Source organism: Tachyglossus aculeatus, chromosome X4 (assembly GCF_015852505.1).
Source record: "Tachyglossus aculeatus isolate mTacAcu1 chromosome X4, mTacAcu1.pri, whole genome shotgun sequence".
Taxonomy (NCBI): Eukaryota; Metazoa; Chordata; class Mammalia; order Monotremata; family Tachyglossidae; genus Tachyglossus; species Tachyglossus aculeatus.
This window is the reverse complement of record NC_052098.1, coordinates 51,699,688-51,725,407: the sequence shown is the minus strand read 5'-3', so window position 1 is coordinate 51,725,407 and position 25,720 is coordinate 51,699,688. Positions and strand designations below refer to the sequence as shown.

Below are 25,720 nucleotides of genomic sequence, written 5' to 3'. Positions count from 1 at the left end.
TCCAATACATAGTAAGTGCATGTGCATCCACATTCTAAAAACCATCAAAAAAACAGTTATTGTGAGAAATCTTTTTGATTGATTCATCATGAGGAAGGAAAGCAAGAAAGTAGCCTACGGATGTAACTAATCAGGATGTTCATCTTCCAGTAAGTAGCCAGGATCACTAAATAATGCCTGACAGTCACTATGTTTACTTTGTGGTCTTTTTTCATTCTCTCCACTGGAAAGTCACTTCAGTCCTGTCTTCTTACCCCAAATACTTCCTCTCCCACCTTCTTCTGCTCATTAGGTTTTTCTTACATATTTCCATAATCAATCAGTCAATCCTATTTATTGAATGCAAGAGTTCTCTGAGGTTCTTCTTATGTTCCGGATGACAATTCTCATCTCTGGTTGGAAACCAGTATCACTACAGTATTGTAGTGTTTGCTGTTTAGGTCAACTGCATAAAACCTGCAGTTGGTCTGCTAAGCTCAGTTGGAGGTGTGGTGCCTGCCTGAGATACAATCATCCATTTAGCAACATCCCTTAGAATATTTTTTTTTAATTTGCTCCATATTTAAAGATGAAGACACCTTGAAGTCAGGTTTGGCTCAACTAACAAATTTAAAAAAAACTTTGTTTCCGTAGTGACATTGTAAAAGGAAACAAACTGATCTCTCTACAGACTTTTAGCTCTTGATACTTTCAAAGACCAAAAATAGTAGAATGGGCGTGGGGGGAGGACGAATGGAGGGTAATACAATGATTTAAAAGAAAGTCTGTTACTCAAAAAGAGCAACTTAAGAAGGAAGCTATGGAACCTCAAGAGCCTGATATTAGTCATTCCAAAGCATGTCTTGAGGCCTTGGAGCATTGTTTTATTGTAGGGGTCCAACTAAATTAGCTGATAATGTCTTCTATTGTAATGCAACTAAGGCAGGCCCACCTAGAGCTCCAAACATTGAACTCAAGATGTGGAGGCCAAGCATCTCCTGGTTGCCCTGTAGGAGAGCTTGAACAACCTACAGATGAGAGGAGTATTTCACTCGTTACATTTCAGGAAAAAAAAGCATTCCTTCACTCTCCTGAAAGAAGCTATAACCCCATCATGTCTACGCAAAAGAAAAATCCAAGTTTTCTTTCAAATGAAACAGCGCCCCATCAAAAAAATTACTTGTAAAGTGATTGTCCTGTTGGAGAAATATCTGAGAAAGCATCCCTTTCCATGAATAATGAAGTGCCACAGAAGACTCACCAAAATATTCCACATTGAAAATGAAAAAATATTAGGGAAAAGCCAGCCATCCTAAACTGGGCTTCAAAATGGAGAACATCCATAATTTTATGAACACTTCTCATCTCAGCTTTGTCTACTGGAAGTCTGCTCTCCTCCATTTTCTGGTGGAGCTACAACATGACATGGCTTACCTGACTCAGTTCACAGCTCTCAGGCAAACTAGTCACTTCCTCTTAAGCATGCAAGCAGCTTCATGAGACAAAACCAAACCAAACAAAACACAACACACACACAAATGTACATAAAGCAGGAGGAGAAAGCCCCAACTGGAAGATCTTTCCAATCCCAGACGTTTACTAAAATGAAACTTTTTTTTGAAGGGAGAAATAGAAAGGGAGCTCCAGCAGGCACCCTCTCTGTAGGTTAGGAGCTACAATGAAAAGAAAAGTAGGGTTACTTTAGGAATCATAAAAGCTTGGAGACTGTGTGAAGGAGCTTTGTGTTTTGGAGTCTGGACTGGAACCAAACCAGACAGCTTGCAAATGGAGGGCAGGGAGATAAAGAAAGAGAAAGAGAGAAAGAGAGAGAGAGAGAGAGAGAGAGAGAGAGAGAGAGAGAGAGAGAGAGAGAGAGAGAAGGGACAGAGACAGAGAGACAGAGAGACGAAGAGAGAGACTGCTCCGAGGGGGCTGCTTCTTCTTCCCTGTGTGACTGGAAGAAAAGACAGATACACGGGAACTGAACCAGAAGAAGTGAGCCTTTCCCCTTTTCTTTCTTTTTTCCTCCCTCTCTAAGGAGAGCACAACGTGTGTAATGGCTTCTCTTCTCCAGCAACCGCTGTCCTCCTCTTAACAGTCCCTCTGAAACACCAGACTAGAACCAGTTCAGTTTCCCGTTTCCCCGCCTTTCCCCAACCCCTCACCCCAAGTTCCCTCCACTCCTCTCCCGCCCCCCCCCCAACCACCACCTCTATCACCACCACCAGCACCACCACCTCCACCACCACCTTCACCTCCACCACCACGAACCTTCTCACCCCCCGCGGACAAAACGTGACCCCCGCTTCGTAACTTTGGAAAGGGGACAAAATACCTGAGAAAGAGGGGAAATCCACATACAGCTTTGCAATCGGGTTAGGGAGGAAGAGAAGGAGAGACAGAGAGATAAAGAGAGACAGAGTCAGACAGAGAGAGAGAGACAGAAAGAAAGAGGTCACCCGAATGCTTGGGTCGTGCCAGCACGGAGCGCTCGCTCGCTCGTTCTTTCTCTCTTTCTCATCCAGTCCTCATACACGCACCATCCGTTCTAAGCCTCCAGTTCAGTTCTCTCTTATCTTTCATTTTCTCTTTTCTTAATACAACTACACAAATTAATTAACCACCTTCCTTCTCTTTCTACTAGCAGCAGCACCTCTACCACCACACCACCACCACCACTACCTCCTCTTCACCTTCTCCACTTCTTCTTCCTCTTCCTCCTCCTCCTCCTCTTCCTCCTCTTCCTCCTCCTCTTCTTCCTCCTCCTCCTCTACTCCTCCCCCTCCTCCCTCTTCCCTCTTGCTTCTTCTCCTCTTCCTCAGACAGTCCATGCAAGAGACTTCCTCTCCTCTTCTCTAAATCAGACCTTTCTTGGCTGAATGAATGAATTTATTTGCCTACACACAACACAATCTTTCTTCTCTGTGCATATATGCCAATCGGAGATGGGTTTTAATTGCAAGAACTTACAGGAACGTCCCGGAGCTGAGAGCTGCTTCTGCTGCTCCTCTGCTGCCTCCTCCTTCTCTTTCTCTTTCTCCTCTTCCTGCTCTTCTTGTTCTTGTTATTGTTATGGAAGTTGTTTGTGAGTCTCATGTGCTCTTGCCAGGTCTCAGCAATGGAGGATCGCCATCTTTCCTGCTTTCCTCTCCTTCACTGGCTTGCTGCAGCTGCAGATGACCTGAGATATCCGTCTCTCTCTCTCTCCCTCTCTCTCTCTCCCTCCCCCCTCTCTCTCTCCCTCTCTCTCCCTCCCTCTCTCCCCCCACCCCCCTCTCTCCCTCTCTCACTCACCCTGTGTCTCTCTCTGAATAATGAGCAATGAGAGAGAGAGAAAGAGTGAGAGAAGGAAGACAATCCTCTTCTACAACACAAAACGCGAAAGCACCAGGGGGTGCGCGAAGCCTTTCTAACAACAACAACAACGTGGAGGAGGGAAAAAAATGAGGAAAAGGCAGCAAAAGGGGAAAAATATCCAGGAGCCCAAGGGGAGGGGGAGGGGGAGGGGGAGGAGGAAGAGGAGGAGGAGGAGGAGCAGTAGCAGAAGATGCTGCTGCTGCTCCAGTCGCCGTTGCTGCTTCCTCTGCTGAAGAACACAAGGAGGAGGGAAGGTGGTTGCAAAGTTAAAGCTGGGACATTGTCACTCAGAGCAACACATAATCAGGCCAGAGAGGAGGAGGAAGAAGGAGGAGAAAGGGGGCGGGGGGGGGGGGCGGGTGAATGAGAAGCAGAGAGAAAGGCGATCTGAAGAGGTTCCCAATCCAAGCTGTTGTCCAGGAGGCACTCACCAGCCCTTGTTTTCCAGAGGGAGCTGTGCTCACCATGGATCTCGCCTGCTGGGTCATAGCTTTCCACCATCAACACAAGCTAGAAAACGCCGATTTCCACATGCAGATGTGCCTAAGCGGATCCCTCAGACACATCCATCTAGAGGCTAATCTTCCCAAAGAACATAAATTGAGCTGGAGGTTGCAAGTATAAAACCAGATCAACCACGTGGTTGTTTTTAATCCCCTTCCAGCTTGTGTTGTAAGTATTTGATGTGAAAAGCTCAAATTGTCCATTTCTGGCACGTATTTTGAAGTCTTCTCCCAGAAATAAAGGCTCATTGTGCATTTTATTTCTCCTTCGATATGGCAACGGGGGATGGGGTGGGTGGGAAGGAGCGGATCATTCCGAACCTCAAAACCACTTTTTAAACTTGTGAAATGTTTTGATGGCAAAAAAAATCCTACTTAAATAACTTTACACCTTCCAACCCCATGTTGTTTGCACTTTGTGGCTGATCATTTAAAGCCTTCGAAAGTAACAATCAACGCTCATAATGATAAGATGTCATGATGTTGAAGGCAAGAAAGCGAAGATGAAGCTTTCATACCCTGAATTTTTATTTAGTGTAATTTTCCAAAAATCGTTCTAAACTACCTCTTTGGCAAAAAAAATTTTCTCATGCCAAGTCGGATACCTCCCAGGCTTTAATTTGGTATCGAGGGGTACACTGTCAAAAAAATCAATATAGCAAGGCGGGAGCAATTGGAGTTCAAGGGCATAGGCTGTATTGTAGTATCATTCCTATTTCTCTGCTCCTCAAGCTGTGCACTCAAGATCGTTGGGCGAGAGACACGCAGCATGGTACGCGTTGCAAAGACCTTAATTAAAGTTTCTTTTGTCCGCGCCTACATTTGGGTGTATTGGAAGATTCCTTTACATGGGTTGGCTTCGGGAGCGGTCATCTGGTGGAGGAGGAGCAGATCTTCTCCTTAAACATGTCAGCAGTTTATTAAAGATGTGGTGGTGATTGATTACAGGGTTATCCTCTTTAATACCCCCCAACGCAACAGCCAGGAAACATACCTAAATGAAAGGGAGGGAGGGAGGGGGGGAGTCTCCATCAGATAACAGAGTTTAATAAACAGATCTCAACCCGAGGTCTCCTAAGGTTTCTCTCTCCCTTCTTCCTAGGTAAATTTCTCAGCCCCGAGGCAGACGCTCGCTCCCATTCCTCGTCAACACTTCCTCCTCGTTTACCTTTCCACTCAAGCAAGAAGCAAGTGGACCATTGAAACTAAATAAAACCAAACAAGAAATCAGAGGGCGCTTCATTCGCCTCCTGGGGTGGGGCGGCGGAGGGAGAGAGAAAGAAAAAGGAGTCGCGATCTGAGGGTGATGAGAAGTGCTGGACTTGGGGGACCTTCTGGTGGCGGGGAGGGGGTGGGGGGAGGAAAGCTTTCTCTGGTTGGGTGTCTCCCCGGGACCCACAGAGGTGGTTAAGCGCAGGGGGGACTTGCCCGAGCCCTCCCTCTCCGCGGGCCAGAAAAGGGTGTCTGCGATCTGTCAGCAGTTCCCCCCGTCAATCCCCCCAGGCAAAAGCAAAGGGAACGGCGCGAGGTCTCTGACGTCCCTCCAGCACCGGAGCAGCAGATAATTTACCTCTTTGTCTTTAATAAAAAGCTGACTTTTTTCTGTCAAGCTATGCTCCGGGAAAATAACAATCGTATTTCAGGTTGAAGGCTCTTATTACGGCTGGGTTTCAAGCCTACGATAAAATCTTCATCGGGGAGCTCGAGCCTCCTCGGTTGACCCGAATTGGATGGAGAAACCGTCCAAGGTCCAGAGCGTCTCCAGTCCGGGCGGTTGGGGGAGGAGTTCCGAGATGGGAGGGGCTGGGGTAGCGGCTGCTTTCGGGGGTAACCCGGTGGATCCCAGGAGCCCGTGGCTCTGACTTGGCTCCTCCGCCAGCGAACGAGCCCCGAGGACCCCTTTTCGAACGAGGGACGTGCCCGTCCCGACACGTTTCACGGCCTCATAAACCCACTTGGCAGAAGGTGAGGGGAAGCGGCTGGCAGGCTGCTTAGGCTGAACTAAGGAAATTAACCATCGCTGTAAATGAAACGTGCAGCCACCCGGCCGCCCTCCTCCTCTTTCCCCGCCTCCCTCCCTCCCTCCCTCTTTCGCTCTTCGAGCGGCGGGAGGTGGAGACGGCTGTCTGCTCTCGGGGGGACCGGACGGGGGGCGGGGGACGGAGGGAAGGAGGGAGGAGGAGAAGGGAGAGGAAGGGAGGGGGACGGAGGAGGAAAGAGGAAGAGAGAGAAGTTCGCAGGGAGGGAGAAGAGGGCGCGGGACTCTTGCCGCTGAGTGGCCTTTCAAGCCGGGAATTGGCCCCCGCGCGAGCGGCCACCACCGGTGGATAAGGGAGGATGAAGGGGTCGGGGCGGTGAAGGAGGAGGAGGAGGAAAGTCAGGGGGAATTCGAGGCGATCCGCCGCATTTCATCAGGGAGTTTTTGCTTGATTTCATCTTGCTAGATCCGTTTGTGTGCTCTGGTTTTTCTCCCCGAGATCAGCATGGGAGGGTCATTCAGAAGCATTTTCAGACTTCTCGTAATAAAACCAGCTGCCTCCTCAGTGCTGTTAGACCAACTTTTAACTGAAAACCCACACGGCCCCGCCGTTTGCGTCGTGGGAGGCCAACAATTTTAGCTAATGACACTATAAATATCACTTTTACTCCAACTTTTAAGGACAGTCGCAAGTGCCTCAATTATCCAACTGAAGTAAGTCAGGGAATATTCCACCCTATTTGCATATCGAAAACTTGCAGCCGTATTCCCTCTAGACGTGGTGGAGATTATTCGTATTGTGCTCGTTGCCGTTTCTTTCGTAAAGGTGGCACCTCGAGCTACGATAGGTCAGCTCGGCCACTCGGAAAGCACAGTAGTTGGGTGTTTAGTGAAAACACTAATAAGGTTGACACTTAAGTAACCATAATTACGCTATGCCATTAGCAGCCCATTAAGATGAATAGGGGGGAAGTTCACACCTCCGTTTGTCCTGCTATTTCATTCCCTCAGAACATTCGCAAGATAATAGTGCCTTTCTTTGCATTCCATAAGTTCTCTCTTCAGTCAGGAGGGCTGAGATTTTTAATTAGAAAAATTGAAAGCTTGGATTTTTGTATACAACAGAACAATGTGCGGGCAGCCTCTTGGGAAAATCTTAACTCCTTGAAATTTGCAAATTGTTATTGTCCCTAGTCTCATTATCCCCTTGAGTCATATGGGATTTCGAGACTTTATTACTGTCCCAGGGAATATGAATATGTTGGAAGTCTGGACTTTTTCCTTTCTTATCATAGGTGACTGGCATACAGACTCCTCATAAAGGGAAATTATGGCTCATCAAAAGGGTGACTTTATGAACGTTAATAGAATAATAAATCTTGCAATCCCAGTATTAGAAACAGAAAAGCCCTATCATCAGAATGACCCCTGCAAATATGATCCACTTACTTTGCCATTTCCTAGGGTAGTAGAATCAGGTATATTAGAACTTCCATTTTTTTTCCGGATTCTGATAGCCAAATCCCAGAGAAAGGTGTGCATTTGTGTGGGGGAGTTGGAGCACCTAGATGATATTTGTTAAATGCTTACTATGTGCAAAGTACTGTTCTAAGCGCAGGGGAGGTTACAAGGTGATCAGGTTGTCCCACGGGGGGCTCACAGTGTTAATCCCCATTTACAGATGAGGTAACTGAGGCACAGAGAAGTGAAGTGACTTGCCCAAAGTAACACAGCTGACAGTTGGCGGAGATGGGATTTGAACCCATGACCTCTGACTCCAAAGCCTGTGCTCTTTCCACAGAGCCACGCTGCTTCTCATGATGAATGAAAATGAATGATAAAGGATGCTCAAGGTCCTAAATCCCAGAGAATGAATTATAACCAAAGCAGTAGAATCTGGATTTGCTTATTCCTCTGCCCTTGAATTTGCACTTGATTGCTGAAGCCAAATCTACACTAGTGAAATGGACAGCAGAGCAATTGTCAAGATTATTCAGGCAAAAAACAACAACAAACTATGCCTTGATTTTCTCTCATTTAAAAACCCATCTCCTCCAAGAGGCCTTCCCTGATTAAGTCCTCATATCCTCTTCTCCCACTCCCTTCTCCAGCGTCCTTGCGCTTGAATTTGCACCCTTTATTCACCCTGCCCTCAGCCCCACAGCACTTTGGTGCTCATTTGTAATTTATTTTATTTGTATTAATGTCTGTCTTCCCCTCTAGACTGTACGCTTCTTGAGTTTAGAGTGAAAAACTCTTTTGAGTCAGTTAGATACGACACAAGATCATCAGATGATGTAATCGCTTTCAACTTTTTGGAGCTCTTAAAGGTTTGGCCACGGAGTTAGACAGCTGAATGAAGACTGTGATTTGATTAGATTTGTTTTAAAGACTCCTTATTCTGTTGAGTACTTTTATCCAAGAAGTTAACTGCACCTTTTGCCCCACATTGAGTTAATGCTAAAAATAAACTGACATTTATAGTTTCTTCCTCATAACTATATCAAACTCATTGGAAATCCCTTTTGGAAAAGCTAGCATTTCAGTAACCTGTCATCAGGAGTGAGTACGACACTCATAGATCTTACTTTCCCAGATATCATGATTTGAATGCCTGTCCATTGGCTTTTAGGCACTCCATCAGCTTTAACCCTCTTACCTATCCACTGTCTTCTCCCACTAAACTCCACCTCACACTCGCCATTCCAGCCAAGCTCTCTGTTTAACTGTGCTTCGTCCTCAACTCCCTTACCTCCAACCCCTGGCTCATGACCTTCCTTCTGCCTGGAACTCTCTCTCTCTTCAAGTCCACCCAATCACAGTTCTCCCCAACTTCAAAGCCCTTCTAAAAATCTCACCTCCTCCAGAAAGTTTTCCTTGATTGCTTTTTCTTCTCAAGTCAAACCCTCCTAGGGATTATCTCAGCACTTTGGCAATACCGTAGCACTTTGACACTCACAAACTGAACCCCTTGTGGATTTTTGTACAGATCAATTTTCATATTCCACTATTTGAGCACATCCTCCTAGTTGTAAACAAATTCATGTCTGCCTCCCCTGTTACACTGTAAACTCCTGGTGGGCAGGATCATGTCTCCTATCTCCTTAGGAGACCAAGTGCTTTGTACACTCTACACACATTAGAACTACATGTATTAACTCTGTTATCGTTCATGAATTCACACAATATTTAAATTTATGCCCAAGCAAAAGCTCTTTAATCACACTTTTAAGTAGTGTTGCTATCTTGCAGCTCTCCCCATCTTACATGAAGCTCTCTTTACCTGCTACTCCCTAGCTCACACTCATCATGCTTTGCAAATTCACATTCTAGCTGTACCTCATTTTGGATTCTCTGGCCTCTGTTCCCCTCCTGTTCTCCTGGCCTAAAATTCCCCCATTGCAGTCAGATTACATCTTTAAAACACTACTTAAAAAATTCCACCTCCTCCAGGAAGCTTTCTCTGATTTAAGCACAGCACCCCAGTCATGTCGAGAAGCAGCATGGCTCAGTGGAAAGAGCACGGGCTTTGAAGTCAGAGGTCATGGGTTCAAATCCCATCTCCGTCAACTGTCAACCTGATCACCTTGTAACTGCCCCAGCACTTAGAACAGTGCCTCCAGGAGGCCTTCCCAGACTGAGCCCCTTCCTTCCTCTCCCCCTCATCCCCCTCTCCATCCCCCCATCTTACCTCCTTCCCTTCCCCACAGCACCTGTATATATGTATATATGGTTGTACATATTTATTACTCTATTTATTTATTTTACTTGTACATTTCTATCCTATTTATTTTATATTTATTACTCTATTTATTTTATTTATTTTATTGGTATGTTTGGTTTTGTTCTCTGTCTCCCCCTTTTAGACTGTGAGCCCACTGTTGGGTAGGGACTGTCTCTATGTGTTGCCAATTTGTACTTCCAAGCGCTTAGTACAGTGCTCTGCACATAGTAAGCGCTCAATACGATTGATTGATTGATTGCTTTGCTCATAGTAAGCGCTTTATAAATGCCATCATTATTATCATCATTATTATTATGTCAACCCTACACCATGCTTAACACATTTATTTCATTCTTATCCATAGCACTTTGACCTATGTATGTTTTCATTTGTCTTTTTATATTCAGTTGTTTATTCGGCTGTTTCTTGATATATTTGTACTAGTCCTTCCTGTTAAATCTTTGTTCTTTCTCCTGCTCCCACTATTGGTAAATATTTTTTTATCTATCCCATTTGATAATACACTTCTAGAGGGCAGTGTTTATGTGCCTGGCTGCTATTGTACTCTCGAAGAACTAAGAACAGTGCTTCACACTCAGTAAATACCATCAATGATGATGAAGTCAAAAAAAGAATTTTAAGAAACAAGGTTCCTTTGAAAGCTACTGTTTAAGTTTATTATGAATTTTTACATTTTATCAGATAGATTTAGGCTGTGAGCCACATGTGGAACAGGGACTGTGTCCAAACCAATGATTTTGTATCTACTGCAGTGTTTAGTACAGAACCTGTCATGTAATACATGCTTAATAAGAACCATTTTAAAAAAGGGAGAGAAGATGATGCTAGAGTACAAGCACTGAGAAATTTAAAAATGGTTTCTCTTGTAAGTTAGAAGAAAAAATGTATTTAAAACTTTAGATATTAGAGCTTTGCTGAGAGCATTCCCCATTTGTGCCTCTGGAGCCTTACAAAGCATGCTTATAAATGATAGGCCGTGGGGAAAAAAAAATATTTTTGAGCCAATTTTTCAGGTACCAAATACAAGTTAAAAGTTCTTTAAAATGTAGTTTCAAATTTGTGTGATGACATGTGGATGCAGCTTCACCCCAGATTTTAAAGTGCCATCTATGAAGTATGCTTAAAAATGGTAGTCTGTGAAAAAGTTTTTATTTCAGCCAAAATGTTCATATATCTCATAAAAATAGGCAGTTAGAATTTTCTTTCCAAGACTGCACCACAAAGCATGTGAGTGCAAACTCACTTTAAAATAATATCCAGATCCACTATTATGTGGGAGTCGTGTTCTTGAAGAACCTCATGTTATAGGAAAATCACATTGATTCAGTGGGAAATAATGTGTTAGAAGGCATAAGTTTGAAGATATCACAATGAGTGACCATTTTCATCTGTTCCTAGCAGGATGCTTTATTCCCTTGCCACTCATTATTATTTTACTCTATTAAGTACCATAAAATTGCCAAAACACAATGAAAGTCAAAGCACTGATAAGACTGACAGAGCCTGGGAAGCATAGCAACATCATGCCTTGACCAATGCTACATTCATTCAATCGTATTTATTGAGTGCTTACTGTGTGCAGAGCACTGTACTAAGCGCTTGGGAAGTACAAGTTGGCAACATATAGAGACAGTCCCTACCCAACAGTGGGCTCACAGTCTAGAAGGGGGAGACAGAGAACAAAACAAAACATATTAACAAAATAAAATAAATAGAATAAATATGTACAAATAAAATAGTGTAATAAATACATACAAACACATATACATAATATACAGGTGCTGTGGGGAGGGGAAGGAGGTAAGGCGGGGGGATGGAGAGGGGGAGGAGGGGGAGAGGAAGGAGGGGGCTCAGTCTGGGAAGGCCTCCTGGAGGAGGTGAGCTCTCAGTAGGGCCTTGAAGGGAGGAAGAGAGCTAGCTTGGCAGATGTGGGGAGGGAGGGCATTCCAGGCCAGGGGGATGACGTGGCCCGGGGGTCGACGGCGGGACAGGCGAGAACGAGGCACAGTGAGGAGATTAGTCGCAGAGGAGCGGAGGGTGCGGGCTGGGCTGTAGAAGGAGTGCATGCATGCACTCACTTTCCTGGCAGCTTGGCTCAGTGGATATAGTGCGGACCTGGGGGTCAGAACGACCTAGGTTCTAAACCCGGATCCTCTACATGTTGGCTGTGTGGCCTTGGGCAAGTCACTTAATTTCTCTGTGCTTCAGTTACCTCATCTGTAAAATGGGGATTAAGAGTGTGAGCCCAATGCAGGACAGGGACTGTGTCCAACCTGTTTGACTTGTATCTATCCCAGTGTTTAGAACAGTGCTTGGCACATAGTAAGAGTTTATCAAATGCAATAATTATTATTCCTACACTGAATCTATTGGCACCAACTGGTGGTTCATGCTACATTCAAAATAGACTAATGTTGTGGGAAGAATGTTTCCTAATTCTCCCTTTGGATTAGACCCAAATTATGTAATGAAAACGGGCATGATAACAGAACAGACTAGAAGCTAGCCCTGCCATTGGCCCAGTGAGAAAGAGCCTTATTCTGAGAATCAGGAGGCCGGGGTACTAGTCTCAGTTCTACCTAGTGCCTCCAGTGCTTAGTACAGTGCCTGGCATGTAGTAAGTGCTTAACAAATACCACAATTATTATTATTATTATTATTATCATCATCATCACTATTAGGGCTCTGCCATCAATGTGAAGGTTTCTGACTGGAGAATCACCTAATGTGTTCTGGAAGGTGGACAAGCCCACAGGAATTCTGAAAAATAGGTGGCTATCCTGGGCAGCAAAGACTGCAGTGGCTACCAAGTTAGCTGCCCACCAAGTAGGTCATGGCACTACAGACACAGTGTTGGCACTCTTATGTTCCTGCCTATAAAAAACCTCCACATACACTTCACAATGTGTTTCCCTTCAGCCCATTTACTCGCTTGTTGCATTCTGTGCCCCAGTGCTGGAAAAAAGAGCGCGAACCGTGATGTGCATGTTCTCAGTGCTAAAGTTTCAGGACCAAGGATCAGTCATCATTCCCTATGGGAGAATCCATAATAACAATAATAATAATAATTGTGGTACTTGTTAAGTACTTACTATGTGCCAGGCACTGTACTAAGTGCTGGGGTAGATACAAGCAAATTGGGTTGGACACAGTCCCTGTCCCACATAGGGCTCACAGTCTCAATCCCCATTTGACAGATGAGGCAACTGAGGCACAGAGAAGTGAAGTGACTTGCCCAAGGTCACACAGCAGACACGTGGTGGAGCAGGGATTAGAACCCATGGCCCTCTGGCTCCCAGGCCCGTGCTCTATCTACTACGCCTTGCTGCTTCCCCAGTGTTACCCCCTAATGCTCACTGTCTTACATGCAATCTTAAATGGCAGAAATCACCAAAGCTTCTTTCTAAAATCAAAATCATTTGTCATATCAGTAAACTCATTGTGGGCCAGGAATGTGGCTACCAACTCTGTTGTACAGTACTCTCCCATTTGGTCAGTACAGTGATCTGCACACAATAAGCACTCAATAAATCCCATTATCTCTCTGCCCGACCCTAGTTGTTGATCCAAATATTGAACTTTGGATTTAAACAGCAACTCTTGGAGCTGTTTGGACACTGGAACTTCAAAGGGAACTTTGGGCTTAGATTGATTCTGCAAAGGTTTGGGAGGATTGTTTGACCATTTGTAGATAGTTGAACGCCTAAAGGTCAATTGTCAACAAATCTATCATCTAATGCTCAGCAATTGAGGGTACACTAACAAAACTAACCATCAGCACCTAAATCTAGCCTTGGCCCTAAACACTAATCTTGCTAATGTCAGTTCTAACTTCATTCATTCAATCATATTTATTGAGTGCTTACTGTGTGCAGAGCACTGTACTAAGTGCTTGAGAAGTACAAGTTGGCAACATATAGGGACGGTCCGTACCCAACAATGGGCTCACAGTCTAGAAGGGGGAGACAGGCAACAAAACAAAACAGGTGGACAGGTGTCAAGTCATCAGAATAAATAGAAGTAAAGCTAGATGCACAGCTAGATGCAACTTTACCCCTAAACCAGTCCTTGCCCTTATCCTGGTTCTAAACCTAGCCCTAATGAGGTTTTAAAGTCAATCAATCAATTGTATTTATTGAGCATGACTTGGATTGATTCTAATCCAGCATTGATGACTAAGATTTGTCATCAATTAAAATTTAGGTATTTTGGTGTAGACAATTTAATAATAATAATAATAATGATGGTATTTGTTAAGCGCTATGTGTCAAGCACTGTTCTAAGCGATGAGGGAGATACGAGGTAATCAGGTTGTCCCATGTGAGGCTCCCAGTTTTTAATCCCCATTTGACAGATGAAGTAACTGAGGCACAGAGAAGTTAAGTGACTTGCCCAAAGTCACACAGCTGACAAGTGGCGGAGCCGGAATTAGAACCCATGACCTCTGACTCCTAAACCCGTGCTCTTTCCACTGAGCCACACTGTTGTTGCTCCCCTATTTGGAGTCGATTGGCACCTACTGAATGCAATGCACTGTACTAAATGTTTGGGAAAATGCAACTAAAGCTCAAGACACATCCCTATCAATTAATCAATCAATGGTATTTATTGAGTGCTGTGTGCAAAGCACTATACTATTCACTTTGGAGAGTAAAATACAACAGAGTTGGTAGAAGTGATCCTTGCCCCCAAGTACCTTACTGTCTAGAAAGACAGACAGACATTAAAATAAATTGCACATAGGGGAAATGGCAGAGTATAAGGGTATGGCTCAGTGGAAACAGCACGGGCTTTGGAGTCAGAGGTCATGGGTTCAAATCCCACCTCTGCCACTTGTCAGCTGTGTGAGTTTGGGCAAGTCACTTCACTTCTCTGGGCTTCAGTTCCCTCATCTGTAAAATGATTAATAATAATAATAATAATAATAATAATAATCATGATGGCATTTGTTAAGCACTTACTATGCGCAAAGCACTGTTCTAAGCACTGGGGGGATACAAGGTAATCAGGTTGTTCCACGTGGGGCTCACAGTCTTAATCCCCATTTTACAGATGAGGTAACTGAGGCTCAGAGAAGTTGTGACTTGCCCAAGGTCACACAGCAGACATGTGGCAGAGTCGGGATTAGAACCCATGACCTCTGACTCCCAAAGACTGTGAGCCCCATGTGGGGCAACCTGATTACCTTGTTACTTCCCCAGTACTTAGAACAGTGCTTTGCACATAGTAAGTGCTTAATAAAATACCATTATTATTATTAAGTGTGTGTGTATACATAAGTACATGTAGCACTCAATAAATATGATTTACTGATTGAAATGCTGTGGGGCTGAAGGTGAGGTGGTCATCAATCAATCGATCAGTGGTATTTATTGAGCCCTTAACATACTAAGTGCTGGGGAGAGTACAACAGAGTTAGACACGATCCCTACCCACAACGAGCTTACAGTCTAAAGGTCAAGTGCTGAAGGGTACAGATCTGAGTGAGAAGGAGACCCAGAAGAAAAGGCAGGTCGGGGAAATGAGAGGAAGACCTCTTGGAGTAGATGTGAGTTTAGGAGGCCTTCGAAAGTATGGAAAGGGTTGGTCTGTCATATACGAAAGAGAAGGGTGTTCCAGGCCAGAGGGAGGACATGGGCAAGGGGAAAACATACCCTGCCCAAAAGGGAATATTTATAATATTTGCCAATCTTTACTTGAGAAGCAGCATGGACTAATGGAAAGATCACAGGCCTGGGAGTCAGAGGACCTGAGTTCTAATTCCGGCTCTGTCAACTGCTTGCTGCATGACCTTGGGCAAGTCACTTCACTTCTCTGTGCCTCAGTTCCCTCAGCTGTAAAATGGGTATTCCATGCCTGTTCTTCCTCCTACTTGGACTGTGAGCCTGGTGTGGGTCAGGGACTGTATCCAACCTGATTGTCTTGTATCTACCCCGGCACTTAGACCAGTGCTTGGCACCTGATAAGCACTTAACAAATACCATAATAATGAAATAATAATGATAAAGTTGTGGAAGCAGTAGGGAGAACAAGGATCAGATAGTGAGTGGAGTGAATAGGCCATGATGAAATATTAGGACTAGACAGAATAAATAATTGATGTGCAATCAAATATGCATAAATACCCCAGTGCTGAGAATGGGAATAAATAAATACATAAATATTAGAGGTGGCTGATGGTTTGATACGTTTTGGTGTGTTGGCATTAACTGGTGACATTCTGCTAGAGAAATTGGGGGTTTTTTTGTAAGGTTTTGAAGGTTGGGTAGGCTGAGGTCTGGCATAGTGGGGTAAGGGAGGGTGTTCAAGCCTGGGGGAATAAGCAAGGAGTCAGAGGTGTAATATTCGAAAGCCAGGAATTTAGGGAGGAGTGAAGATTGCAAATATGGCTGATATGTGCCCTGTTAGATGATAAATTCCTCTTATTATGTTGTAAATTCCTTGTTTTCAGGGACTGTGCCTCCTACATCTATTATACTCCCCCAAACACTTAGTACCATACTCTGCCCACAGGATGAACTCAATAAATGCTATTGCTTGATGTGGACAGACAATATTGGGCAGAGTTTCATCTGTCTGTTACTGAAAGCAGTGGACCTGTTTCCGTGATGATGCAGGGTTGATCTCACCTGCTTTGTAGCTAGTGGAACAGTGGCAAGCTGGGTGGGGGTATTTTATTGAAGAAACAGACTTGCAAGTGAAAGGAGGGAATCTCTAAGGAGCAATATTGAATAATAATTCAGTTCATCTAAATTTTCTCTCTATGAATGTTTTAAGAAGTGGAATAATGTTGAATCAATTCATGGTTTGAAAAATGACTTGTTCAAATGAGCAACTGATTTTTGGAAAATTTCTCCAAACACTTGCCTTCCTAATTCCCAAAAGGGGTGTTATGGGAATGCTAGAGGGGTGTCGTGAAGCCAATTAAGAAGTAAATGAAAACAATTAAAATAGATTAGAGAAGGAAATTCTTTTCAAAGTAGTTTGACAATCACCTTTACTCCCTTCATTAGAACCTGTTATGTCTCCTGAGATCCTTTTTTTGAAAGCACATCTGAGTTACTTGTTTACCAGATGTCTATTTTCCCAAGAATTCCCTTAAGTTTAAATGGAGGCCAGAACTGCTGCCAGGCATAAAGGGAATCTTTTTGGTTTGGTTTTTTTTTTCTTTTTTTAAATCAACATGGAAAGACAGAGTCTCCCTCCTCAATAAAAGGAAAGAAAGATTACAATTAGTGAATAAAAGTAGGTTTAGTTAAAGGACCTCTAAGAAATTCAATCTCATGTGCCACACTGAATGAGAAAAATGAAAAGGTTAGTGCAACGTTAATTGATTTCCATATGTTGACTTAATTTTGTTTATTTTACTTTATTTTTTGTTTCGAGTCTTTAAATTAGGGATAGAAATGGAAGACAATTGGAAATGTCAATGGAAATAAATTCACAATAATATTTGTTTAGCAGTTGGTCACTGAAAAAAATAGAACTTCCCATTAGATTGTAAGAGTAGGGTTTCTGTGGAAATATATAAAATGAATTTGGAGGATTTTCAGTCCTAAAAGTTTGTAGAAGTACTTAAATTGATTAATTTTAAAACCTTATTAGTTTCTAAAGGACAGGGATCAGGTCTTATGTTTCCATTGTATTTTCTGAGAGTGCTTAGTATAATGCTCTGCACACAGTAAGTGCTCAATAAATACTGTCGATAATGATGATATACAGGCTTATTTCATGATATGGGTAATGTTTCTTGAAAATTCTGTTATACAGTGAAAGGCTGTATCTTAGTCAATTTTTTTCCATAGACTTACCTGTTATACATCTGTTCCAGAAGCTCTGGAGAAATAATGTGAAATTTCTTTACAATACAAATAATAATTTTAATTTTTTTAAGTGCTTACTATGTGCTAAGCATTGGGGTAGATATAAGGTTATCAGTTCAAAGTCATTCATTCATTCAATCGTATTCAACCGTATTCATTCATTGTCTCCCCCTTTTAGACTGTGAGCCCACTGTTGGGTAGGGACTGTCTCTATGTGATGCCAATTTGTACTTCCCAAGCGCTTAGTACAGTGCTCTGCACATAGTAAGCGCTCAATAAATACGATTGATTGATTGATTGATTGATTAAGCACTTACTGTGTGCAGAGCACTGTACTAAGTGCTTGGGAAAGTACATTACAGCAATAAAGAGTGACAATCCCTGTCCAGAATGAGCTCTCAGTCTAGAAGGGGGGAGACAGACACCAATACAAATAGACATCAATATATTCATACTGATAAAATTACAGATATATACATAAGTGCTATGGGGCAGGGAGGGGGGGAAGAGCAAAGGGAGCAAGTCAGGGTGATGCAGAAAGGAATGGAAGATGAAGAAAAGTGGGGCTTTGCCTGGGAAGGCCTCTTGGAAGAGATGTGCCTTCAGTAAGGCTTTGAAGAGGGGGCAGTAATTGTCTGGTGGGATTTGAGTAGGGAGGCTGTTCCAGGCCAGAGGAAGGACTTGAGCATGCTGGGTTGTAGTATGAAATCAATGAGGTAAGGTAGAAGGGGGCAAGGTAATTGAGGTCTTTCAAGCCAATGGTAAAGAGTTTCTGTTTGATGTGGAGGTGGATGGGCAACCACTGGAAGTTCTTGAGGAGTAGGGGAAGCACAGACTAATGTTTTTTTAAGAAAAATGATCTGAGCATCAGAGTGAAGTGTAGACTAAAGTGGGGATAGGCAGGAAGCAGGGAGGTCAGCAAGGAGGCTGATGCGGATAGGATAAGTGCTTGTATCAGCATGGTAGCAGTTTTGATGGAGATGAAAGGGCAGATTTTAGCCATGTTGTGAATGTAGAACAAACATGATTTGGTGTCAGAATGAATATTTGGGTTGAATGAGAGAGGTGAGTTAAGGATAATGCCAAGGTTAGGGGCTTGTGAGTCAGAGAGGATGGTGATGGGATAAGTCAAGAGAAGGACAGGATTGGGTGGAAAGAAGAGGAGCTCTGTTTTGGACATGTTAAAAATTGGTACTTTGACGTTTTGGAATGTTCAATGTTTACTGCACTCACCAAAAAGTGTGCTAATAAATTGATGGTTATCAGAATTATTTCTACTTAAACTGCAAGGACTATTCCAAATCCTTCCTGTTATGCACCAGCCAACAAGCTTAATTCACCAGTATAAAATAGATGGAGACTTACACATGGAAGGTATTTTTTTCTTTCTCCTTGTTTCTATTTTTAACAATACACTCAGCTCTGCCATAATATTAGTGGTATTTATTGAGCACTTACTATGTGTAAAACACTGTACTAAGTGCTTAATATGCGATTTTGCTATATATTTTGGGTGAAACATTGTTTGGGAATTAGGCAATGCTTGTTTGACAACATGAGCCTATTTAGATACAAAGCACCCTAGTGTTAGAAAAAACAGCTAGCGTCCATGTGTGTGGCATCAGAACAGATGAGCACTACAGCAGGAGTTTTCCTTAATGAGGATTTTTTGCAAGAATACAACCCCATGTGCTGTAGGATAACTGGGTGTACTGCATCCAGAAGCACACAATTAATACTGTTGATTGATTGATTGATTTATCGTAAAATCCAGCCGTTCAGTCTCCTCAACCTACTTGATCATATCCTGATTAAAAGTGCACCCTTCAGGATTTTAGGATGCTATCTGCAGCTTCTAGAGTTTGCTTATATTTTGTATCCATTGGCCTTCTGAGACACGATAATCTCTATCAATTTCATGTTAATCACCTCTTCACCATAACACTAAATCTACATACATTCTGTTATGACTTCTGGCAATTAAACTTATGCTTTGAATTCACCACACTTTGGAAACAAAAAGTATTTGACAAAAGTTACCCATTAGTTTGGTTTCTAAAGCGTCTTTTACTGAACAGTTAAATACCGCCTGGCTAGTTTTAACAACTTCCTGATCAGGGTTTCCAATTGTCCATAAAAATGAGCTAAAATGGGTCACAACCTCAAAATCTGTAAAAATATTTTGATGTCTTTTCGTTTTAAATGATTCTTGTTAAGTGATTACGATGTGCCAGGCACTGTACTAAGAGGTGGGGTAGATACGAGTTTATCGGGTTGGACACAGTCTCTATCCCACATGGGGCATATGGTCTAAATAGGAGGGAACAGGCCTTAACCCCTATTTTACAGATGAGGTAACTGAGGCACAGAGAAGTGAAGTGACTTGCCTAATTAGGGTTAAGGTTAGGGTTAGCAGACAAATTGGTAGAGCCAGGATTAGAACCCAGGTCCTCTGACTCCCAGGCCTGAGCTCTTTCCACTAGGCCTCCACACCGGGGTACCAGGGAGATTCCACATCCTCATTTAAAGCAGCCGGTGGAGTTGCCATGAGTCTGTCTAGCTGTTCCCACATGAAAAGCTGCCACCCTTTCACCCCCAGAAACACCTATTCTCTGCCGCTTTAAATCTGTCAGTAAAAAAGTTTGAAAGTCCATAATTTTTATGCATACTGTCTGTAAAAATAATTCTCAGCAGTTGGCCAGCCTGCTTCCGATGTTCATCCTTAAAGTCTGCCGATGTAGTCGAGCCTTTTTTTGTTTTAATCATTTATTGGGAGAGGCCACATGGTCCAGCAGATAGAATATGAGACTGGGAATCACGAAAGCCGAGTTCAACTCCCAGCTCTGTCACTGGCCTGTTGTGTGACCTTGGGCCACTTACTTAACCTCCCTGGACCTCAGTTTTCTCATTTGTAAAACGAGGATAAAATAAGATACCTGCTCTCCCTACCTCTTAAATTGGGAGCCATGTGTGGGACGGAGAGTGTCTACCCCGCCTCTTTTGCCTATCCCACCACTTAGAACAGTGCTCGGTACAGAGTAAGCACACTTAATAAATGCCATCATTTTTACTGATTATAAACATTTAATGTAATTTATGTTTCTAAATTTGACCAGAGGGGAAAAAATATTTTGTAAGTAGATAGCATTGCACAAATGCTACAACCCTTATGAAGTAAGCTAGAGAGTGGGAAAATCTGTAGTCTTCCATAGGACTGGAAGGTATCTCAAGTGTTCATCTAGCCAATCCTCAACCTCCAGGAAAGACAACATCAAGTCATCCAAAAGCCTGACATATTCTTAAAGATTTCCAGGGAAGAGGAGATCCCTGGATAAATTCTCTTGGCTTCCCATTCCACTATCTAACAATCTTTACAGCCAAGTCCTTCCTTATGTCTAATCGGAATTTTTCTGTTTCAATTTTAGGTCATTTCATCTTTTTCTGTCCTAAATGAGGTTTGAGAAGAGCCAGACACTGCTCTCCTTATGCTAAACTTTTATGTATTTGAAAATTGCTATTGCTTCTTTGCCCTGCCTTCTCTTCCTTTCTATAGGCTAAATACAGTAAAACCAGAAACTTACTAGCTTGAACCCCTCCAACCCAAATACAGCATTGAAAATGGGTTGGAATAGTACTGCAGTCCTATATTGCAAGTTTGAAAAACATGTCCTCTTAAAGAGAGGAGACCCAATCTTTTGTTCAGCGCTAAACTGAGGGATATTATTTCCTCTACAGTGGCAAGAAGCCCAGAATAGGAAGGATTGAGATCACAGAACATCATCAGGATGAGAGGTTTAATGTCTTTCACCTGGAAAATTACAGTCTTACCATTTCTCTTAGTTTTGCTTCTCTGATTGCCTATGGTGGTTCCCAATTGCTACTTGCATAATAATGATGGCACTTATTAAGCACTTACTATGTGCAAAGCACTGTTCTGAGCACTGGGGAGGTTACAAGCCGATCAGTTTGTCCCACAGGGGGCTCACAGTCATAAGCCCCCTTTTAGAGATGAGGGAACTGAGGCACAGAGAAGTTATGTGACTTGCCCAAAGTCACACAGCTGACAATTGGCAGAGCTGGGATTTGAACCCATGACCTCTGACTCCAAAGCCCAGGCACTTTCCACTGAGCCACGCTGCTTCACCAAAGCATAAAATTAAAACTCCTGACCATGGGTTTCAAGACCCTGGGCCAACTAGGGCCCCTGTGACTTACCTGCTTTCATCTTTCACTACACCAGCATTTGTGCTTCAGTCTTCAACCAGGAAAATCTGCCTATTATCCCTTCTATACATCTTTCCAGTCCCTGTCTCATGCTTTCCCCCAACCTGGAATGACCTTCCATCTCCTCTTCAATAATTCAGATCCCTCCCCTCTTTAAAACTCTACTGTCAGTCCTTGGACTTATGACAAAATTAACTCGGGAAAACTGTGTCTTAAATCGAAATACTGTAGTTGGAACCAGTTTTCGGAAGGCTCAGATGTGCTTTAAAATAAAGGATCTCAGGAGACATAACAGGTTCTAATGAAGGGAGTAAAGATGAGTGTCAAACTGCTTTGAAGAATGATGTTATAAACTGAGGATTAGTTGCTGAACCAAGGTTAGATACACTCTTTTTCCCAAAATTACTCAGAATTGGGTACTCAGTCAATTATAGATGAATACTATAGTTACATCAGTAATAACTAAGGTATTTATTAAGTGGTTAGTACATGCTAAACTCTGGAGTAGAAGCAAAATGATCAGATTGAAAGAAATCCCTGCCCCACACAGGGCTCACTGTCTAAACGGGAGGGAGAATAAGTATCTGGTCCCCATTTCACAGATCAGGAACCTGAGGTACCAAGAGTTTTATTGGTTTCAAGTTAGAGAAGTTCCACGTTAAGGTAACTGAATTTTACTTCCCTGAAAGTAAAATGGACATGTGGACCTTTGCTGGTGACTGTAACTGGTGATTAGATAGCTCTGAGTACCTCCCCCGGCCTCTCCTCCTCCATCCTTATTTTCTTCGAATATTGTCCCTCCCATTGTAACTTCTAAAATGGTTTACCCATTTCCCTTTGACTCCTGGGCTCCCCCACCCAATCCCCCAATTCCCCTCCTTGCAGCCCCCGCTCTTGGATCTAGTGCCAGGTTCATATTGTAAAGTCAAAACTGGTGTGTTGTAAAGCTGAAACAGGGCATACATTTAGAAGCATTCTAAGTGCTATTTGTCTTAAGTAGATGACTTTCTAAACAAAAAATTCACTTCCTCCCTATAGCTTTCCTAGTTTAACTCTAGCTCCGGCCACTGCTATCACTTCAAGAAATTCTCCTCGTATTTTCTTCACTCTCCTTCACTTTTGCATAGCTCTGTAAATTTTTTTTTTACTTTTGTTGATAGTGTTCTTTTGAATCTTTGATATACAGGCATACCATTGGTTCCAAACATCTGCAATATGTGACATACGGATATCTTATTATGCACTAATTACTGATGTAGCCCAGGGGCCAAAAGCCCCCACCGGAGATTGTATCCAATAATTGCTGGGCTTCTCCTGCCCCTTCCCAACCCATACTGGAAGCTGACTCCTCTGCTCTACCTGAAAGCAGGAGAAAATTGTGGCATGGTAAAAAAGGCTGCTCAATCCAGCTAAAATCTTTGCCTTTCTATGTCACCCCAATTCTGTACTGCTTTTGGATGCAGCTCCCTTGCTCTCTGGTGGTGAGGGAGATGCTGTCATGGCTGGCTCAGTGGAAAGAGCATGGGCTTTGGAGTCAGAGGTCATGAGTTCAAATACTGGCTCTGCCAATTGTCAGCTTTGTGACTTTGGACAAGTCACTTAACTTCTCTGGGCATCAGTTACCTCATCTGTAAAATGGGGATTAAGACTGAGTCCCCCGTGGGACAACCTGATCACCTTGTAACCTCCCCAGCACTTAGAACAGTGCTTTGTACATAGTAAGTGCTTAATAAATGCCAACATTATTATTATTATTATTATTATTATTATTATGGCTGCTGGTAAGGCTAGAATCTTAGTTCCACCACCAGCTGCAATGTCTAGATTTACAAAGTCTTGCATCAATTTTCAAGAAAGTGGATGTGCTTTTAAAAATGACTGAAGACTTTAATAGAGAGAGGAGTTCAAAAGTGTGTGGAAATATTCAGAAGTCTTAGTCTACAACGAGGTGCTCTGTGAAGAAAAGGCTAAATTGGATAACAGTGCTTGTGGCAGATAGTAAGTGCTTAACAAATACCACAATTATTATTATCAATTTTTTCATTACAGTAAAAGTGAAAAACCACTCTCATGGTGAGCAGAGCAAGGTTGTACTTCGGCAGCCTCCTGCACAGATTAATAATCATACTACGATTCCTTATTTAGTTAATTTGCTTGGCCAATTCAGACCCAATTTATTTTATACCAAAAGCTGACGGCGGCATCAAATATCTTAAAAAGTGTGTAACTGCCTTGAAGGTTTGACATGGTGTTCATGCAGTCATATTCCTGAATTATATGATATTAAACTTAGATAGTATTTTGTCCACAGAACTAGAAGGTTTTGCAACAGAAGCAATTCTCCAGTCTATTTTGAATCACACTCTAAGGGGATAAATCCAACACTAACTAAAGGCACAACAATTTTGATAAGAAATAATTTTAGAAAACTCTGATTGACTGGATAAAAAACAGTGTCTCCCAGAACAAAGTTCTCGTCAGAGGAACTATTGAATAACCCAGATTAAATTGTTTGCATTTAGTCATGAGAAGCGTGTGTTTGTTCTGCCTCTCTGTTGAGCTGAGTGTGGAACTCTTTTTAAAGGTATTGGGATATTAGTGTTTGCATGAGCCCTAAGGTAGTGAGGAGTAAAATGACACTTTCAATAAGACTCTAAGTAAAATATGGTAGGCTTTCCACCCATGGATTTAAAGCTCTTGTTATGCCATTACCAGTGACATTAGACTCGTTTTAACCAACTGCAAGCTTTGAAGGTTTTTGCCATAGACTGGGATCAGAAATATCATTTCTCAGCCAGGATTCATCTAGATGGGATATATGGGAGCAAGGGATAGGTTGGACACTTTAAGGTTATGTATAACTATCTGTGATTAGTATCAGTTAGTGGTGTCTTTCAGAAGTGGGTAGGTATTTTTTTATTTTAATGGCATTTGTTAAGTGCTTACAATGTGTCAGACACTGTACTAATCAGGTTCGACACAGTCCCGGTCCCATATGGGGCTCACAGTCTTAATCCCCATTTTACAGATAAGGTGACTGAGGCATAGAGAAGTTAAACGACTTGCCCAAAGTCACACAGTGGACATGTGCTGGAGCTGAGATTAGAGCCCAGTAAATCAGGTTGGACACAGTCCCTGTCCCACATGGGGCTTACATTCTTAATCCCCATTTTACAGATGAGGTAACTTAGGCCCAGAGAAGTTAAGTCACTTGTCCAAGGTCACACAGCAGACAAATGACAGAGCTAGGATTAGAACTTAGGCCCCTCTGACTTCCAGGCCTGTGCCCTATCCACTAGGTCATGCTGCTTCTGATGAGGTGGGAGGTAGGTCGGGAGGCTCAGGGGAGCTTTGGAGGAGCTTTTGGGGGAGCTCACAACTGATGGTTAGAGAAGCAGCGTGGCTCAGTGGAAAGAGCACGAGCTATGGAGTCAGAGGTCAGGGGTTCAAATCCGGCTCCACCAATTGTCAGCTGTGTGACTTTGGGCAAGTCACTTCACTTCTCTGTGCCTCAGTTACCGCATCTGTAAAATGGGGATTAAGACCGTGAGCCCCCCATGGGACAACCTGATCACCTTGTAACCTCCCCAGCGCTTAGAAAGGTGCTTTGCATATAGTAAGCACTTCATAAATGCCATAATTATTATGAGGGAAAGAGAAGGAAGAGGTGAAGATGAAGATGAATTTGAAGAGGCTGAATTCAGCTTGGTGCCCGGATTTTCACCAACAACACTCTACAGTATGAGTGCAGGACAGGATGAAGCATACTTTGGAGGTGATCCTGGACTGAGAGTTTAGCATTGCAAGATTGACAGAGGGACAGGGGGGTGAGGGAGTCAAATTCTCCAAAAAGAGTAGAGCTGGGCAGGTGGATTTAGGTATCTAGATAGGGGAAGAGGGGTAAGAAGTCCAAATGGGGGATAATAATCTGGGGAAATTTGGGGGACTTTGAGATCAGAGATCTTTCTGTGGGGAGAGGAATAATTTGTTAGGGAAGGAAGAGTTGGAGAGAAGGCAGCTTTGGAGGCTGTGGTTTGAGAGTGGGATTTCAGAGTTGGTGAGGTGAGAGATGGTTCAGTGAGTGCCACACAATGGGATCCAGTGTATGTTC

At 43.0% G+C, this 25,720-nt stretch overlaps 1 protein-coding gene and 1 long non-coding RNA gene across 4 annotated transcripts in view; one reads left to right on the top strand and one right to left on the bottom strand.

Annotated features, from left to right (window-relative positions):
• Nucleotides 1–4,019, bottom strand: part of ZNF462 (zinc finger protein 462) — a 125,168-nt gene extending 121,149 nt beyond the window's left edge. For 2 of the 3 annotated variants that reach the window (XM_038769480.1, XM_038769482.1), the window contains exon 1: nt 2,950–3,176. The gene's annotated coding sequence lies outside the window, so the exon portion shown is untranslated. Of the gene's footprint in view, nt 1–2,949; nt 3,177–3,767 lie in introns of those variants that run through there. The other variant, XM_038769481.1, reaches the window with a different exon arrangement.
• A 1,665-nt stretch (nt 4,020–5,684) lies between these two features.
• The window catches only part of LOC119947836, a 155,190-nt gene continuing 135,154 nt past the window's right edge, over nt 5,685–25,720 (top strand). Inside the window, exon 1 of the long non-coding RNA XR_005456592.1 lies at nt 5,685–5,804. This is a non-coding gene — a long non-coding RNA (uncharacterized LOC119947836). The remainder of the gene's footprint in view (nt 5,805–25,720) is intronic.